The 20,322-nt window shown below is 38.7% G+C and overlaps 1 protein-coding gene across 1 annotated transcript in view; it reads left to right on the forward strand.

The window, feature by feature from the left end:
* The first annotated feature begins 292 nt into the window (after positions 1–292).
* The window catches only part of ADGRL2 (adhesion G protein-coupled receptor L2), a 156,142-nt gene continuing 136,112 nt past the window's right edge, over positions 293–20,322 (forward strand). The window contains 1 exon segment of the mRNA XM_032192039.1: positions 293–596. The gene's annotated coding sequence lies outside the window, so the exon portion shown is untranslated.

Here is a 20,322-nt window from a genome sequence, read left to right on the forward strand (position 1 = left end):
GGAGCCGAGCCGAGCCGAGCCGAGCCGTGCCGGAGGCCGGAATGTCATCCGGGGAGATGTAAATCAGGTCGCTGCGAACGACAGAGACACAGGAGGGGGGGGCGCGTTGTAAAATTTTTGAGTTGTTCCCCGCTACTCCCGCTGCTGGCGTCGCCTCGGTTTCCCGTCTGATCGCTGCCTAGAAAGGACTCCAAAGGCTGGGTACATACAGCACGCTGCGCCCTTCGCCCCTTCCATTTCTGTTTTTTTTTTTTTTTTTTTTTTATTTAATTTAATTTTTTTTTTCATCGCCTGCGTGCGGGAGCCTGGCTGCATCGTGCGTTTCGTGCGGAGCGGAGCGTCGGAAACCGCAGGAAAATGTTGACTTAGCCCCGGAGAAGCCTGCCGGCTGGCTGCGCCGAGGAGAAGCCGCCGCCCGCTGCGCGCTGCCCCAGCCCGCCGAGCCAAGCCGTGCCGCGCCGCAGAGCCGGCCGCCTCCCGCTGCCCCACCGGCACCCAGCCCCAACCGCGCTCCGCCGCCGCCCCGGGACTAAATCCCTCCTCCCTGTGCCCACCGGGGCGAGGGCTCCCGGCCCGCCTTCGGCTCGCAGACAGAGGTAAGCGGGGCTCCGCGCTGCTGCTGCTCCCTCCTCCGCTCGCTCCTTCTGGCGCTGCGGGGAAGCGCCGACCTGGCTCCGGGGCTGCTCGGCTGGCTGCTGCTCGGGGGGCCGCTCCCCCCGCCCCTGGCACTCAGCACGCACCCCCCAGGGGCCGCCACCCAGCTCCCGGCCCCGCTGCCTGAGGATGAGGAAGGCGCTGGGGGGGGGCGGGGGTGGAACGCGCCCCTCGGCGAGGCCCCGGCTGCGAGCAGCGAGGCCCCGCAGCGCCGCCCGGGCTCGCCCCTCCGGCCGCTCGGCACTGGGCCGGGGGCTCCCGCAGCGCCCCCCTAGCCTTTCCTCGCCCTCCCGCGGGCCCTGCGGCAGCCGCGGCGGCTCCGAGCCCGGCCCGCAGCGGCCGAGCCCGGCCCGGGGGGGGGGGGGCCGCGGGGCCCCCGGCCCCCGAGCAGGCCCCGGGCGCGGGGGGGAAAGTTGTGACGGCCGGGGGAATAGCGACCTGTTGCCGGCGTGTGCGTGCGGCCCAGCCGAGCCCCCGCGGGGGGCTGGCAGCGGGAGGAGGAATAAATCGCCCTTTGTCGGATGTGGAGCGAGAGCAACTTTTTTTTTTTTTTTTCATTTAAAATTTTCTATTTATTTTCGCGTGTAGAGAAATCTGGGGCCATCTGGAGACAGAAAACAGAGAGTGTCAAGAGGCACCGTTGCTGTGTCTGGCTCTAAAAATAACATCTTGTTGTTAGTCTGCGCTCAGCCCTGCTGGGGCTCGGGCGCGGAGCGGGGCTGTGTCGACGCTCAGGTGCTGCGTTCCGCCGGGAGGTGCCCTGAGCGCCGCGAAGGGGTCCTGCGGAGCCAACGGGCAGCTCCTCTCTCCCCTCGGCTCCCCTTCCTTTGTTACCCGCCGCTAAAAGAGGTGCCATTTCGCATCATTCTGCCCAAATTGTTGGAATTAATGCAAGAGTGAATTCTTACCGTTTGAAGGGGGGGTATTAGCATATCAAAGGGTGCTCAGCTCCGACTCAATTGAGAAAACTTCGGCTCGTCTTCCATTTGCTTCCCAGCAGAGGCCCAAAGGGCAGTAGGAATTCAAAAGGGGCAAAATGGGGAGGTGGATGTGGGTTATGTTGCTGAACTTTCGCTGTTTTGCAATTATGTGAGTGAAAAACAAGGTCCGGCCGCTGCAGAGCCCTTGCAAGCGCTCAGACAATTAGATCTATTGATTAATGGCTCGTTCCAGGGGGAAAAAAAAGTGACCTTTTATGACAGGCACTGTTGCATGGTTTCTGATGTCTGCTGCCTGTTGGAGGATTTAGAAAGCCTTTTCTGCCGCTCTCCTGCTTTGGGGCTGGCCTGCACGCTGCTGAACTGGGGGACTGAATAGGGAAGACCAGCTAATGACTTCGGGAAACAAATGAAATCTTGTAATGAAAGACCTCTCCCTTCCAAGCCTTTGAAACAAATACACTTCAGTCCTTAATGGATGGGTAGGCTGGGGTAAGAAATTTTTATGGAGAGTTTCAAAAGAAGTTTTGAGCCCCACCAGGCATATGCTTCCATTTCCTTTTTCTTCTGAGGTAAAGTGAAAATGAGTTTGTCTTATAATCTCATTTCATCGGTTACGTTGTGTTTGGCGAGATAACTTAATTTGCAATTAGTGTTACCCTGTAAAAATAATTTGATAATAAATATGGCAAAACTGCTATTTCGGTGGTAGGGTAGAACATGTACCACATTTAAAGTTGTTTTACATGGCTAAATATTTGCAGTTTTTTAAGTCATTTGTTACTATTTCCTTGTGTCTTCAAGGGGATGTGGTCGGCCTAGCCTTTTATTATCTTTGCCAATCGATATTCATAATCTCCCAAACCAAAAGCCAACAAAAGGCAGTTCTCTATCAATAAGTTGGGACCTTTTCCAGGGACCAGATGCATCTTAGGGACTGTATTCTGGTTTGTGTCTCTGGCAAACAAAAACAAACAAACAAAAAGAAAATAAAAGAACTTCCTATGTCTTTGTTTCCTATTCCTTCCTTCCAAACCTTTTAGTTGAATGATACAGATACTGAAATATGTATTTTGTGCTGTTAGAAGTGCTTGGCTTTTTTGGTGGGGGTTGGTTCTCCATTGGACAGTTGGGGGGGGGGGTTCTTTTCTAACCATGGAAGTGATGTGTCTTTAGAGTAGGATGTCTTCACTCACGCGTCAATTTCCTTTCATTTAGTGAAGGAACTGAGCATATATGGTACGCCTTGTGAAAAAGCCTTGCGATTAAATAAATAATTCATATAGATTTCTGTTATTCCTAAATGAACACGAACATTTGGGCATTTTGTAAACAGATGTGTTTAGTGGTCCTAAAATTGCACGTCATTACTTTCAGGTAATTTTCAGCAGTTTATTTACCTAATGTCTTCAGCTGTCTGAAGTAGTACCTTTTGGTGGTATAAAAGGAACATATTGATGTAATTGCCATTATCACACTTAAGTTGCTGTTAACTAGTCTGCTTTGAATGCAGAGTGCTGTAAAGAAAGCACATTATCCTCACAGCTATTAGGGATAATCTAAAAATTGTCTTGAAAATGTTGCACTTCAGTTTATATGATGGCAACCCCAAATTAGACGAATCTCTGAAGTAAAAAAAAAAAAAAGTGTAGTGGAAAGAAGATTTTCAACATTCAGATGACAAAATTGGACCACTTAGATAAAAATTAATGTGCTGCAGCAGCACTTCAGCTGCCATTTTCAATCACTGGGTTACTATGTGTTGGCAACAGCAAAAAAAGCGTAGACGTTCAGATAGCTGAAGGAGTTGGTAGTTGGGGGAATCAGGATGTGGAATCATGTGGGGTAGAAGAAACCAATTACTTCAGGTTTTGACTTGAGAATTTCCAGTAAACATTTTTTTCTGGCTTTTGTCTCTCCTGCTCATTAATATACCAACATCAAAGCAAGCAACCAAACTTCCAAATGTTATAAAAACTAATGTAAAGATACAGATCTCACATGTAGTCTTGCAAGTCTTAATTTAAGTCAAGCAGTTGGAGTTTTTATTGCTGCAATTTTCACAATCAGCAGAGACATTAACACCAGGCTTCTGGGTGTTTCCCTTCTTAAAATGAGCAAGAGGAGAGCTTTAAAAAAAAACAACAAAGTTTGCGTAGTTAGTCCTTATTTGATCACTTGAGAAGCTTTCTCAATGTTTTATTTATCTCTTACAGCTTTTAATGCTTAAAGCCAGGAAAGGGGACTACTCTGGAATTCTAGTATCTAGTAAGGAGTCACCTTATGAAAATTTAAAGAAACTAGGTAGTATAGGCTTAGGAACATGTTGTTTTATGGTTAGTAATGTGTACTGAATGATTATTTTTGTTTTTAAAAATGTAGTATATAAAGATGGCATTTTTTTTTCTTAAGTAGAACAGTTCTGATGAAGAAAAATGCTAGTCTCGAATTACAGCCTTTTAGAAAGGTCCATCACTTTCACTTAAGTGAATGTTAGAAAGAGAAGTCTCTAGTTAAACAAAATATTTGTCTTAAGTTGAATTTACAATACATTTCTATATAGTGTGTCAGAAATTCATACAGATAGCAATACTTACCCAATATAAAAAATTGCTTAGCGTTCTGAAAAGGTAGAAAAATGTCTTCTTTCCTGAAATTTGATCTAAAAAGTTAATGTATTTCCAAGCCCATGCTCATCGTATGTCCACCTAAAATGTTGACCTGTTTGTAAGAAAATACTGCTAATTTCCACAGCTCTTCCCAAGGATAGGGCTGTGCCTTGTACTAATGGAAAAATCCCTACCAATAGCTGCCTGCAGATATTTTTTGTCAAAAATTGCTGCATGTCTTCTCTGCGTTCCCACTGAGGGATGACTGATAAAAGGAGAACTTGAAGTAGTGATTAATGATTTTACCTGGTGAACTGCAAGAGAAGAAGTTAAACTACATCTGGTGTATAATTGAAATCATATTCATGCATAGGTAGACAAGCAGTCAGTTATAAAGCAATATACTTTAGAGCATAGGTTAGGGAAATTTATAGTCAGACGTGTTACTTGGAGATGTCATGTTAAACAGGCTCTTTCGAAGCATTTTTTAGGATTGATGTTTGTGATGTACAAATGTGATTCAAAATTACATGATATTCAGCTTTTAAAGTATTTATGTGCAGCTTTTAGACTTAAAAGCTGCCTTTTATTTTTTTTTAACCCTCAGTTTGAAACAAGTAAAAGATTTAAGCCATCACGGTTGTAATTGCATGTCAAGAAAACTGGAAAAACAAAAAGCTATTTTAAGGCCATTCTCAATACTCTTAACAATCATGTTTAATATTTAAATAGTTTTCCAAGATGTGCATTTTCTTTTTAACAGTTCTGAAAATAAAAGTAGTAGATGGCTCTGTTGGAATACAGATGTAACTTGCGGCATAAGGTGAATATGTACCTGTTTGTGAAAATAATTCCAGTCTTGGTTCAACAAATATGATATTCTTTTAATCATTCATCATATTAAAGGTGAAAGATGACAGGCTTAAAGTTGATTAAAGTTGATTCTCAGTTGATTTTTTTTTTATTTTATATTTATTTTTGCCAGTGGTGTATGAGATATGTTTCTATAGCATAGATTTTGAAGATTGTGTCACTTACTGTAAGTGATTTAGTTACAAAAATGCACTTGCTTAATGCATTTTTACAGCATTCTCTAGGTCGAAAGTGGTAGTTAACCAGAAACTAATTCCAATGGAAAAAAAAAAAAAAGTCTTTTTCAAATTCAGAATTGTAGCATCTTCAGGATATAGATCGTTGTATGAAATGGAGTATTTTATGGGTTTTAGAAGACTGTGTGATCTGCATATGTCACGATTTCTTTTCTTTTGATTTTTTCATGAGGTACTGTAATGATTCAACTTACTCTAAGATGCTATTTGCCAAAATTATTTAGAAAGGCATAATAATCAAAAACTTTGCAGGCTGACTGAAGCAAGCACAATGCTTAACACCTGCAGGTAGAGTGCAGTTTCCAACAAAATGCTATTGATTGTTATCCTGGCACAAAGCAAGCTTAAATACAGTTTGCTTAATTACAACAAAAATGCTTTTTTATGAGTAAGGTACTTCATGTTTGGGGAGTGTTTTGTGTGTTGTCTGCTAAGTAAAATCCCATCACACTTGTATAAATTTGTCCAATTATCAGAGCAGCTAAGAGGAGGAAAAAAAAAAAATCAATTTACCCTGAAAAGCACCAGAAATAAGATTACCTTGGCTAGTAGGAACTTGCCAGCATTGTCTAAATTGCTTAATATTATCAAACGCTGCCATTTTTCAAGTTCAGTAAGAAGGATATTGACTATTCTACATGTCCAGGTCTTCTATTTGGCTATTTCTTTATAAGGTATAAGCATGTCTTATTTTTTTTCCCACAATAGCAGTTACAGATAAATCGGAGGATCTAACAATGACTTTATGAAATAGATGGAATAATACCATTCACTGGAGAAATAGTATTTACTTGAGATAAGTGATCACAACTAGTTTTTTTTTTCTCCTGTCTAGCTTGTTGTTCTTGTAACAGACAAATGTAAATACCTTAGCAGACATTTCAGAGCGAAAGGCAAGAGATAAAATGTAATTACTTTTCAGGGTGGCCCTGACGATGCCCGTGTTCTTGTCTGTAACACACACAAAAAAATCTTTGCTCATCACCTCAGCATATGAAGGCCATTGTTACCCCTGAATATAAAAATATTTTCTGATTTTTAATGTTGACCTCAGTATTTATCTTCAGCTCTTCTGTGTAAGCTGGAATCCTTATAGCTGTAAATTGTAGTCGCTGTTATCCAACCAAGCATTTAATAGAGCACCTAATGGACTCTGCTCCTGTATTTTTCTTGAATGTATAACATCTTGCTTCATTCAGTCACCAAAACCAACTTTGCTACAAGGACAGGCAACACGACAAGTTAGAATCAATGGACCATTTGTAGGTCACAAAGTCAGTTTACTGGAATTTCAGAGGAAACTGGTTGAAAAGAGAGGACAAATGTCACTTTGGATAGAGATGTTTAAATCAGACTTCTGCCTTAGGGTAAAATTTAGGTCTGTTGTAGCCTAGATGTAATGTCTCCCTCTACAGAGCACAGCATTAATCATGGCTTGACAAGTGATCATGGGCTGAGAAAAATAGGGCCTGTCTTGTTTTTTTTTTTTTTTTTTTTTTTTCTTCTCTCTAAATCTCTTAGGAGCACATTATAAACACAAACATTTACACAAAAAGATTTAAGTATTGGTGTCTGTATTTCAGTAGTGGAAGGAGCTAGCTTCAGAGAAAATCTAGTTAGAGCTATTGAGAAGCTACTTAGGTTTCTTACGTGGACACAGTGTTAGGAATACTTCCTTCTAAAGTCGTGCAGATTTTTGTCCGAGGAAATTCATCGTCCATTTTTACTCCATTTCATCATACAAATAGGGTAGAGTCAGGGTCTGTCTGTTTTGTCCCTTGATGTATTAAATATGTCTTAAACAACTGTTTTGGTTTTTGTTCATTTGTTTTGTTTAAACAGCATTCTAGAATGTGTTTGACACCTAACAGAGATGCTTCCTTTTCCCCCAATGGCAATATGGGGTGACAGCAGTATCCTTTTTATACAGTGCCGATTGACTTGATGCTGATCAATGTATATGAGTTTTTTATGCTATGCTTTTTTCTATATACCATGTTAATATTTTAATGATAAGTTACTTGGCCACAACGAGCTACAAATGTTTGAATAAAATAGCAGGAATGAAGGCTGCTATTTAAGATCCTGAGTTCTGATACTGTGCAGATAAAAGTGAGTTTAATATTTTAATTCTTAAATTAGGAATACGTTGATGCACAGATCAGGTGTAGGGAGTGCTCATACCTTTTACGGTAAAGAATTAACTCCATGAAGAAGGGAATCTCTCTATTTCCTAGGTTTATTTGCTGTTTTCTGCAGTGGGATCAGTACAGGGAGCAGTTCTAGCATTCCGTATGTACACTTTGTAGAGAGGTGTATCTTTTAAAGGTACAATTAGATTTGTATCTACAACTGTTGAAAAAATAGATAATATCAGTCAAGTAGCACCAAAACAAGTAATCACTGGAGAATTGTGCATTAAAAATTATGCTACCACTGTTTATTTAGTTGTCTCTGGATGTGATAAAATCCCAAATCACTCGTTTCGGGGAGGCTGCTGCTTTCCTTTTTGCGCTCTGTTGGTATTTTCATATCAGTCGCCACCTCAAACCGATTATTGCTCTGAATCTAGATGACAGAATAATCTAACACCGATTACTGTTAAAAATTGTTTCTGGCAGCTAGGGAGGGGATGACCGACCTTGTTCCTGATGGTAATACTTGCCTTGCTGTTGATGGGATCCAGTGTAAATAGGCAGCCTTGCTCTGAAATCGTGCTGCAGTGGTGAAGAGAGATCACATGCCAGGAGGAGGCTGTAGTTCACCTTTCTTTCTATATATTTTCTTACTGTATCATATTTGTCATTTTTTATGGCATAGCAGCCTACACTGGTATGAACAGTGTTCAAAAACAATTCCCAAGCAATAGGCACTGTCAGCTCTAAATAAAGTGACATTTTAAGAAAAGATTCCTGAGAAGAAGTTCTGCTGTTGATGCTGCATTTCTCTGACAAATTCCTGATTCCTGTTTTATGGTAGGCATAATTATTTTCACCTGGTCCAGGCATTCTTAATCATTCTTTGAAGTTTAATTTAGACTTTCTGTACGTAAGGTGCCCGAATTGGACAGCTCTGCTTTCACAGGAGAAATGACGCATGTTTGCTTTGAACAACATGAACACCCTCCAGAAGACCAATTCATAACTATTTTGTTGGTAAATTTAGCATTTAAGTATTGAAGGTCTTCAGTGGTTGTGATTTCCTTCGGCACAGTAAGTATTTCTTCCACGTGGACTGCCAGCCGGCGGGGCTGGTTCTCTCTGGGTAAAGTGCTAAAGATGGGGTGCTAAGGGAGAGAAGGTGCCTCACAGTGATGCTGGCTGGGGAGAGTGGATGAGAGTGGAAGTTGTTTTAGAGAGGAAAGGGACTTGCAGGCTGACAGAAGTCGAATATAAGAAGAAATCCTTTTGCCCTTCAGGCAATAATCTTACCTGGTGCTGGAAGAGAGGATAATCTCTCCATAATGTTAGATTTTTTTTCCTGCTTTCTCTCTTTCCTCATTCTTTCCGTCATTTGAAAAGGTGTACAATGGTATCTGCTAATAACTGGTTGTGGATCCAACTGCTACAGATATTCCAGCAGCAAGGAAGAGCTCTGTATGCAGCAATCATCGTCTTGAAGTGAACGCCTCAAATTTGTCCTACATTTGTCCTGTGTAATGCATGTAACCTTACTAGAATATCATAAGTCTGTTTCTACTTTTTTTTTTTTTCTCCAATTGTTCAGTATGAACTTTAAAGGTTGTATTTTGGAGATTATTATTCCAGCAAAAAATAATTATTCCAGCAAAAATTAAACCCTTACTTTTTATTTTATGAGTATTCTTCATAAATCTAATGACATTGCTTGTAAACAAGAGGGATTTGGCCGTATTAGAGAAACAAAAATACTGGTGTGCTTTTGTTCTTTCCGTGTTAGAAGAAAAATTAACAGCGCCTGATGTCTTCTTTTTTTTGATGGTACATGATCAGCTACGATGAAGACTTAATTTTGGTCTGCTTAATATTTATAGCTTCATTCATTGAAACTTTTTCCCATTTATGTTTAAGGGATTTTTGTCTATAAAGTTTGTTTCTGTAAAGAACAAACTTAAGATATTTTAAGGTAGGGTAACGTGTTTTGGAAGAAAAGTTGTTTTCATCCAACTAAATGAAACTACATTGTTACTTCATAATTTGGTATTTAGTATTAGAGACTTTGATTTTTGAGATAAACTTAACCGTTTAGTTCAACTGATTTCTAAGCTTTGGTGGAGTGCATTTGTAATCATATCCAACAATGGCATTGGGTTTTGTCTTGCAGCAGTAAATAGAAGGAGGTATGCTGCTGTTTGTTTTGTTGTGTTAGGGAGATGCATTAGATAGGTTGAATTTCTTTTCTTGTTTGTGGGGTTCTTTCATTTCTGTTTGGTTCTGGGTAAGCAGAGGATTTTTTAAAAAATTAATTGTATTTTATTTTTTCCTCTGAAAGGATTTAAGTGGCTTTGATAAAGAAACCTGTGTATTTTGATATAGGAAAAACTAAAGCTGAATGCTTAGCTTCTTTGAGGGACAAAAACAGGCGGTGGAATGGAAGGGGGAAGACTGTTTTTATATTAACTCTTTATCTGATAACATTTGAGAAAGATTTCTGAGGGAATTTTAATTTCTTTAAAATAATGACTGATCATTTGGGTTTCTGTGCCAGCTATTACCCACATTTTTCACATATTTTCGCTAATTCTCCTTACTACCTGCAGAGGGAGCTTGTATATGAGATAATCAGAGTAATCAAGGCATTCAGGGCTGAATTGTTTCCAGTAAGTACAATTTTCTTTTGCTGTGCATTCTCTGTTATTCAGGGCAAGAAATCCTCTGCAAGGGAACTTTTAAAAAGATTCTACATGAGTAGCAGTAAACAACAAAAGGCAAAAAATTTAAGTTGTTAGTAAGCGAGAGCTGACATTATAAATACCTATTTGTATTTTGAAAAGTGCCTTTCTATTGAAAGTGTAAAAAGGAACTGAGCAAAACAATTCTTGCATGCAGAGGTACAAGAAAACAGTTTTGCTGCTCTGTGTGACGGGAAGCAGATTTCAGTTGCATAAACAGTCTTCTCTGATTCTGAAAATGTCATGTCAGTGTGAGAGAGACAGCACAGTGCTCTAAGGGCTCAGTACCTCTTGTGCAGAGCAGTGTGCTAGCCAAAAAGCGATAGGTAAGTCTTTTCTATTTATGCAAGCAGTCTTATGAATCATAATCAAGCTGATTGCAGATGCAAGGTTAACAGTTAAATTTGCTTTTTCTGTATTTTAAAATATAAAAAGGTGAATGATTCTATCCTAGTATAATTGATGATTTTATACAATTGTACGTAAGCAGGCAAACAGTGGAAAGGATTGCTGGCGTAAGTTTTTAAGAAAAATATGGGGAAGAAAGAACAAGGAGTATCAGAACGTAAGTTTATTTGCAAATAGTAATTTAAACATAATGTGAAGAATCAGAAATACTTTAGTGATTTTCTTTAACACAAATGAAATGATCTGGTGCATTGCAGGTTTTATAATTTGTATTACAGTGATTTGGATCGTGAAAATATGTGATCCTTCAAAAAAAGTTGAGACCTTTTCAATGAAGAAAACAATAGAGCTTTGTTTGTTGAACAAGAAGCATAATTGACGATACATGAATTTTGTGCTATTTATCTCTGGAAAAGTGGCGGCAATCATTTTACTTTAAAATATTTCAGTAAATTTAAAGATGATTTGCTATAATGCTGCTAGGAAATAAAGCAGTATGCATGCACATTCCATAAAACAGATGCAGCTCTCTGTAATGTGCTCTCCTGGAATAGATTATGCCACATAAATTGGTCCAAGAGTTGATTTTTTTTTAAATTTTATTTTAGTTTGGTTTTGTTAGTTTAAGTTAGCAGAACTTTAAGCTGAACATATTCATCCTAACATGGTTTTAGTGTTTTAGTTTGGATTCTCTTTTTAAACACCAGGAAAGTTTACCATATCTAAAAGAGCAGCAACTCAGTGTCGATTTATTATTTATACTGGCTAATCCTTGCTAATGTGAAAAGTCAGCTTGTTATTGTAACACCAAATGGCCCTCTAAGTAGGGAAACAGTTAAGTAGATCTCCTGTAATAGGTTGTTGTCTAATAAAGAGATTTATGGTATTGGCAAGGGCTATTGTATAGGTATTACCCTCTCACAGCATGATCATGTATTATCTTAACAACTCAGTGCCACGTTTATGTTGAACATTTTCATAACAGGGTAAGAATATTAGCCACAGCAATTACACTCCAATAGGATTATAATGGTAAGACTTAGAGAAAATATATAAATGTCTTTTACAGAGATTTTGATAGGTATTGGGAGTTGAAAAGTTGCATCGTGCTTCTTGCGTGGGAGAATACTGTTGTATTAGCCATGATGAAGAAAGAGAGATTTCTTAATTTAATCTTGCTGAGGAATTATGGGGAGGCAATGGACATAATCTTTCTTTACGCAATGCATCTTTTTCTGTCCCTGCAAGGTAAGGATGTTTCAGAAATTCAGTTCAGTGGAGACTGCCGTATTATACAAAAATCAAGACGTATATGTAACTTTAATTCTTTTGTGAGGATAATACAGCTGGGATTAAGATGCATTCTTTTGCAGCCTTGTATTTTGAAGGTAGAACAGTGATAATTTACTTGCTATGTTGGAAGAACCTACGTGAATAAAATCATATTCCTTCATTTTAACAATAGCGTTACACACATTTTCTGTTTCACTGGGGCCATTTTTTTAATGGTGGTAAGCAACTCAACTTCTTTTAAAAATGATTACAATCAACAAAAGTGACAATAATGTCATACTTGTACAGTTTTCATGTAAGTGACATTCAAGCTGTTCCTTAACAAAAATTCCATCTGCTTAAAAAAAAAAAAAAAAAAAGTGAGACATTAATACTCACTCACTTGGCAGAAGCAGTGTTCCAGCCACATTTAGTAAAACTAATTATGTTTTATCAATAAAAAACACTTGGGGGAAATGACTGAACAAAATACTTTGGGTTCTACAGGCATTTATGCATAACTGCGTTAAGTGTAACAGAAGTTGGAATGGCTAAAAGTAACTAAACAGCCTTACATTTTAAGATGATACCTTGAGATACAATTCAATAAATATTGGAATAATAAGTGTTTAAGCAAACGTACCTTTTTCTCTATTGTACTTTAACAAAAATAATAATTAGGATTATTCCAGTTTAAGACAATGTATAAGATAACTACTACTATTGTAGAAGAACTTTCCAATATATGTTCCATGTATTGTACACATCCACGATTAGTATTAGCTAAATTTGTAAGACATGTTTCCTAGATGTTTGGAACTAATTCTATGTATAAGACAATGTGGAAAGATTCTGTGACCAGCTGTCTTAAATTGTTATTGACTACCAGAAAGTAGAGGAAAGATGCACCTGTTTATATTGACAAGAAATACTCCACTTCTTATGGAAGTGCTGATAGAAAGTAATGTTGCACACAGGTTTGAGTGTTTTCTGGTGGATTACTAGAAAATAGCGGAGAACTCAAAACTACATTAAGCAATGAGTATTCAAAGCTTTAATTGTAATCATTATAGCACTGTATGACTTACCTGTCATCAGTATTTTGTACATGTTGTATATACACAACCAGAGCAAAATCTGGAGCTTGGTCTTTAGTCTTGTATTCAGAACAAGAATTATAACTGATGAATGTTTTCAGTTTTAGAAAAACTCCTGTAGGTTCTTCGATTGGCTTCATGTTTCATTCATTTTGAGCTGTGGAAAACGATTGTATCTTTTGTCTGTAAGTAAAAAGCAAACACAAAAGGATGAATGTTACCCCCTGATGAATGTGGAGCTCCAACCGATTTAAGAGTGTGAACCGTGACTGCATTGTTGAGGGCAGAGCTTGGCTTGTAGATGCCAACTAAGAAAAAGCAAATACTTAGAATAAAAGGAAGAATAACGAATAAAAAATTAATAACAGGTAAAACAAATTTTTCAATAGTTTAGGAAATTATAAATCTAATATTTAAACTATTAAAATATGTTACAGTGCATTTGCTTTAGAAAGCTTTCTTAGTGATACATGTGTATAATGCTCTAGGAGACAATCTGTGTTTGAAAGAGAAAAATATATGTGGAAGTACTCTTGATTAAATTGTTATCCATTTGCTCTCTTAAACCATTTTTTGAGTATACACACGTAACTATAAGATGAAGATTTGCCTTTTTTTTTTTTTTTTTTTTTCTGTATAAATCCCATAAAGAATGGTTTCTTAAAATTAGTATTCTTCTGTTTGCGGAACAGTAAATTAAAGCACAAATCCACACTTTAGTCATTTTATTTGTAGCATGCATTAAAAATGAAGCCACACTAAGTCATACTTAACTGCTTGTGGACAGCTAACCCTGGGATAAGTGTTTTTTTTCCCTTTTTTGTTGATCTTTATTATTATTATTACTCTCTGTTTGGAACAATGGTGTTGTTATGACTAACAAAGCTTTTGTATTTGGCAAATGGAACACAAGTAATCAGTAGTTCTTGGCTCATGACTGAAAAATCTGCCAAACAGAGCCCTTAAAAACAGTCTAACTTTTGAAATATACCTGTGAATGAAATTCTTCATTACACTGCTGTCATCTGTATGTAATTCATATATCATCAGTGCTTCTAATGGTATTATTTCTGGTTATAGAGAGATTTACATCAGTGGACAGTAGCATAATTAGAAAGAACTGTTTAGAGCCTGCTTGTGAACATACAGCCACACAGATATTTTTTTTAGACAATATAGTGACTTTTGGTGAAATCAGTTCTTTTTCTATTACCTTTCAATTAATGGTCATTTAAATATACCAAAAAAAAATTTAGTTGAATTCTTTGTCCTGCTTTGATCTTTGTATATGTTAGACTGCCAAGATTCTATAAACAATAAGTTCTAGTTCTTGTTTATTTTTCACAGAAGTCACTTGATATATGAAATGAAAATGAATACCTTTACCTGAAATAATACTTTGTTTGTTGTAGTTTTATGTTAAAAAATGTTTATTGAAATTCCTGCACATTAATTGAAGGAAAGTCAAATAAATGAAAGGTCTGCTAGCAGATAGCCAATGCATTATTGATGCTTTATATATATATATATATATATATATATATATATATATATATAAACCAATGCACCAAATAAAGCTGAAGAATTAATATTATTAAAACTAATCTATAGGGAATTTGTGAAAAATACCAGGAGTAATGGGAAAATTTGCTGCTGCTTCAGTGCAGCAGTTTGTACACTTACACAGTTTGTACAACTGTTTGCATGACTTCCGTACAGTTGAGAGAGGTTATTAATGTCTTCTAAATCACTTAATTTTAGCCATTATTTAAGTTACATAGAAGAACAGCTGCTTAGGCCTAGTACATGTAGGAAATACTAGGTGCTGCCAAAACAACTTCTAAAACAGAATCACAGAATTTCTGGGTTGGAAGAGACCTCAAGATCATCGAGTCCAACCTCGGACCTAACACTAACAGTTTACATATAAACATAACAACTATGTAATTTAAACATAGGATTGATAATATGTAAATTAAAAAATGCATTTAATTATGCTCTGTGGAATTTTTTAGGTTCACAAATGGTATGAAGAAGTATTGTGCTCTGAGATGTGTGGTTTATTTAGTAGAGTCCATCTGACTGTTGAACAAGTTGTTTCTTTCTTAAAATAGTAATGAAAATATTTGAATGCACAAGATGTTTTAATCCAAAGAAAAAACAGTGTGTCTTTTTTATTGTAGTCTGGAGATTAGAGCTTTCTGGGGACCTTGTCTGATGCTTAACTCTTGTCATCTTCCTTGAAGTGCTAGTCCCTGTCATGGCTGCCCTGCAGGTCTCTGGGAATGTACGAGTCCTTTTGTGCTCTAAAGCCAAATGCAGGGCTGGATTTCAGTTGCTTCATAGTAAAACAGAGGTGTACTTACTACTAAAAACAGAGGCGTAATTACTACTAATTCAGCTAATCATCAGGAACTGGAGGTAGTCCCATCTGCCCTTCACCTCAAAAATTAGCTCAAAAATTTTTCATGATGCAAAAATACAGTCTCTGTGAGATGAAACATTGGTGTCTTGTGTGAGCTGTCTTCCGATGAAGATACTCGGAACCCAGGTTTTGTCCTTTTTCTGTTATTCACAGACAAAAAGTCAAAATCTCCATTTTAATGAAGATATTTCAAAGAACAGATGGGCTTAGAAAGGCATTGTATTTCCTTACATGCTCCTTCCTTTTAAACACGGGAACCCTTAGGCTATAAATTAGAGTGCTTTACCCTGTGTAGCTGATCTCGGTCTGCCCACTAGCAAGAAGAGTTAAGTGGAAAAAAAAAAAAAAAGTTGTAAATGAGCTTGGTGGTTTCGTGCTTTTCAGTCTGTGGTTATCTTATGTCCCCCTCATGTCCTGTTTTTGTCAATATTTTCCTTTCACCTAAGAACTATAGCAAGTGAGAGGAAAAGTAAGTTGAAAGAATGTAATTATGCCAGAGATGCATTTTTGTGTGGGAACCTTTATACTGTCTTCATGTAAATGAAATTCACTATGGAAACCATAAGAGCACTTCTGAGCAGAAGGGTTTATCCTGTGCTTCATGGGAAACACCAGTTTGCTTATCTCTTTTCCCGGAAACTGTACACACACGTACAGAGGCTGGAGCTTGTCTCTGACCATTCTCCAGGGCTGCAGATGAGCTATGGAGGGGACTCTTGAGGCGTTGATGGAGGGGTCTCAGGCGATGGAGTGTGGGAGTCTGTGCACTTTTATGAACATGCAGAAATTAGAGCTACCTCAGTGGATAATTGTGTTTTGCATTTTTTATTTTTTCTTGGTGTTTTTTTTTTTTTTTTGTTTTGTTTTGTTTTGTTTTGTTTTGTTTTGTTTTTCCTCTTGGCATATTCTCAGGCATGCTCATTGGCATTCAGACTTTATCTGAATGCTTACTTCTGGAGAAGGAACAGTCAATGTAACAGATTTTAAATCAGAAAATCCTCAAGGCTATATTGACAAACAATGCAGCATGGTTGTCCTGGTTTCAGTTAGGACAGAGTTAATTTTCTTCCTAGTAGCTGGTAGAATGCTATGTTTTGGCTTAGGATGAGAAGAGTGCTGATAACACCCCAATGTTTTAATTGTTGCAGAGCAGTGCTTACCCCAAGCCAAGGATGTCTCAGCTTCTTGCTCTGTCCTGCCAACGGGCAGGCTAGCGGTGCAGCAAGAGCTGGGAGGGGACAGACCCAGGACAGGTGACCCAAACTAGCCAAAGGGGTATTCCATACCATCTGACGTCATGCTAAACAATATATAGGGGTGGCTAGCTGGGGGAGAGGGGCCGGACTGCTCGGGGTTAGGCTGGGCATCGGTCAGCGGGTGGTGAGCAATTGTGTTGTGCATCACTTGTTTGTACACATTATTATTAGTAGTATTATTATCATCATTGTTGTTATTATTATTATTGTTATTATTATTTTCCTGTCTTAATAAACTGTCTTTATCTCAACTTACGGGCTTTACTTTCCCGTTTCTCTCCTCCATCCCAGAGAGGGAGGGGGGAGGATGAGCGAACGGCTGTGTGGTGTTTAGCTGCTGTCTGGGTTAAACCACTACAATGGTGTATGGCCCTGTGCTGCAGCCTGGGCACTAACTGCTCTCAGCTTTGCTGGTTGGGCTCTGGAATTGGTCCTGAGGACCACAGTCTTTATTTCTTAACCTGGAACGAGGAGTAATGTAGATGAATTTATTTCAAAGACTTCATATTTGTTAGCTTTGTCAAAGGTTCTTGTAGGATTTTAAAATGTTCTGCAATGTTTGTTATTTTTAAAAATTAATCATCTTGTTGAATAGTGTTTCCCAATCATCTTGAATTATTGATGTTTTGGTCCTTAGTAGAAGGTCAGTGATACTTTTCCTCCCAGACAACAGCCTGTTCAACCCCAGTTTAATGAGTTACATCTCCGTATCTGTAAGAGAATGACAACATGAAAGAATCTCATAATTATGGCTTACTGAATGGGGCTCAAAATGAAAAATGTCAAATAGACTTTTGTGTAAGCCCAGGCTTTAAGAAATCAGTGCTTGGTAAATGCTGAAGCAATTGCTGTTTGAATTTGGAGCTGCTGGTGGACTAGAGGAATGCAACATTCACTACTATGTTTAAATATTTGAAAGCATTTAGCTGAATATATTTTTATTCTCAACTATCTTAAACTATTCTTAGAGATTGTAGTTTTCATAAATATTATTTGAAAGTGAATGAAAATAGAAGAAAAATTTGAACAATAATTGAATGTCTGCTCAGAAATGTGTGTATGCTTGAGTATGTCTGTCTGCGTATTTATTAATACAGTATTTTTTCTTTAAGAAAATATAAAGTGTCCACTATATTATGTGATAAAACCATGCAACAGAGCAGGAGAAGAGATGCTTTTCCAGAGCCACAGACAAAGGTCATGGCCAGCCAGGAGGAGCCTTGTTTCCTTTGTCCTGTTCTCAGCCAGCTGGTCTGTGTGTGCACGCCTTCCAGTTAGTAAATAACAGCACTGCGGAAAAGCTAACAAGTGGTATTTACTTAACAGTCCTAAAGTAATACCGTAAAATTGAAATTGTTTTCGATTTTTGGTGACCAGAAGCCATTGTGGTGAAACATCTGGCTGTTGAAATCATACGCTGTGCTTGCTGTAGGCTCTTCTTGTATTTTACACCATACTAATTTTGATTTAGATACTTTTATTTTTAGAAGATCTGTAAAATTGCTATTTTTAGGTGAAAAACAGCAGATCACCTTTTGAGTAAAGAGGCATTAAAACAAAACAGCAAATTCTAGGGAGCATGTTGATAACCAGTCAGGTGGAGTGCTCTGCCAGGCCTTGCTCTGCCACTTCTTGCATATCGGAAAAAATGGGCCTTTTTTGCCTTTTCTTCTGTTTTCATCTGTTATTCCTCCTCTTACCTCTTTTTATCTTTTCCCAGAAATTAAATCTCAGTTCAGCCCAATAGTGACCCATAAATAAACTGCACATATATTACTATTATGGCCTCTTCTGGACTTGATTTTTTTAAAACAACAATCTTACCCAGAATCTGCAGTAGATGTGTTGAAACTGGTCGGCTGTTTTTTTATTCTTCTGGCACTGTGAAATCATCAGTCATTTATAGCATATGATTGCTTGCAGAACAACAAATGTTTCTAAATAGTTGTATGCAGGTACACATGCAAGCATGCATCTCATTTTGCGCTCATGCCGGCCTTTCCAGTAACATCTAGTGTGAACGTTAGCTTTCTGTCTCCACGTTCCTTACTGCTTTGACTTGTCCTTCAAGTGGAGTGTGGCTTCTGGTGTGGACTGGCGGATAACAAAGCTCATGGCTGCAGGTAGCATGTCTTGTGCTTAAATTCATTTTTGTGTGTTGGGTCATGAAAGCATGGTACCGTTCCTCGGTGCCAGCAGTCAGCTCGAAGGAGGAGGCATTACACTTGGATATTCTACACGTGCAACTTGTTCCCTTTGTGCACTGCTCTGCGTGCTTCCAGTTCCCTGTCAGCTTGCGACTCTTCACTGTCATTCTTTCCTTGCTCTCTCAACCACTGCTGCACCTCGCGTGTCCCCTCCTGTGGTCCTGCCTCCACATAGTCAGGGCCCAGGTATGGGTCTCCCCTCAGGCTTTCCCTTCCATCAGCTTCTTCCCCCTCTGTGCTGCCACCGCCTGTGGAGCTGGCTGGGGGGGGATGCCATTTTCAGCTTTGCCAACTCCCTTTGTTTTTCTTCTCTTTTTCTTCTTTTTCTGTGGTTTCACAGCATGGCTCTCACTGGCTTCTGATGAGTAATATCAGTACAGGGCCATCTACCTGTCAGAGGTTTCCTCGTGCCTTGGGTTAAGTGCCTGCAATGCAGAGGGCTGGGTAGTGTTATTCAGTGCTACAAATTCTAAATATTTAAGTCCATGGAGCACCACTTAGATCAGCGTGCCTTTCCAAGCATCTCTGTAGCTTGCATGACTTGTTTTGCGCATTAAATAGATCTTTGGGCAAGCTGTGAAATACAGTGATCTAGGTAAAATTTGGAGTTTTTCAGGTTGCTGAATTAGAAGTGGGTAGAAAAGCATGTGTTTTCCAAATGGGAACAGCTCCTCTTAAATTTACCTCATGTCTGCTGAGCTGTCAGCTACTCTGTCACTGCTAGTGTTGTAATGGAAGGCTTAAAAATGTATTCATGAAAACGGGATTTTGTTGAATTTCAAATAAATTGTTATTTTTGTTAAAAATAGCAGATCAGACCAGAAGGTTAGACTGTCTTCAAAGAGTCTGTAAAAATATGCTTAAGACCCAATTCTGTTCTTTGCTATGACAAGAGAAGATGACTTGTAAATTGCCTTACATGAAAGTGAGTTTGATTTAAAGTATTAATAAAATCTAAATTTGTGCGTTCTTGCTGTGGGGACTGAAGATTTTAATTTAGTGGAATGCCAGAACAGTTTTTTTGTGCTCGGTTTGATGAGTGTTGTGTGAGAATTCCATCTTACTAAATTAGGGCAGACATATATATTACACAGTTTACAAACTGTTATGATTAAAATCTGTTAAATTTCATATTTAATATTCAATCGTCTTTGAGCAAAAGTGTTACCTAGATTTCTCCTCAGCACTGTTAAAATGGATGAAATAGCAAACGTTAATCTGAGAATGAGCGGAAAGCCCCGCCTGGGCTTTGAGAGGGCAGTGAGATCCCTGTGGCAGCCGTAAGCGCCCAGGATGCGCATGGGGCTGGTGCATGGCAGAGTGGGTGTGAGGGTGCTGGCTGGGGAGCAGCCTCAAGGGAAGTCCTGTGTCAGAATCGTCTTTCACTGTGCTGAAGAAAAACGGTAAGAATTTATCGCTTTAATATAAAGCTGTGTTCTTACAGGCAGCGAACAGTGATTTAAACATTTTTTTATTT

The sequence above is a fragment of the Aythya fuligula genome, chromosome 8 (genome assembly GCF_009819795.1).
Source record: "Aythya fuligula isolate bAytFul2 chromosome 8, bAytFul2.pri, whole genome shotgun sequence".
NCBI lineage: Eukaryota > Metazoa > Chordata > Aves > Anseriformes > Anatidae > Aythya > Aythya fuligula.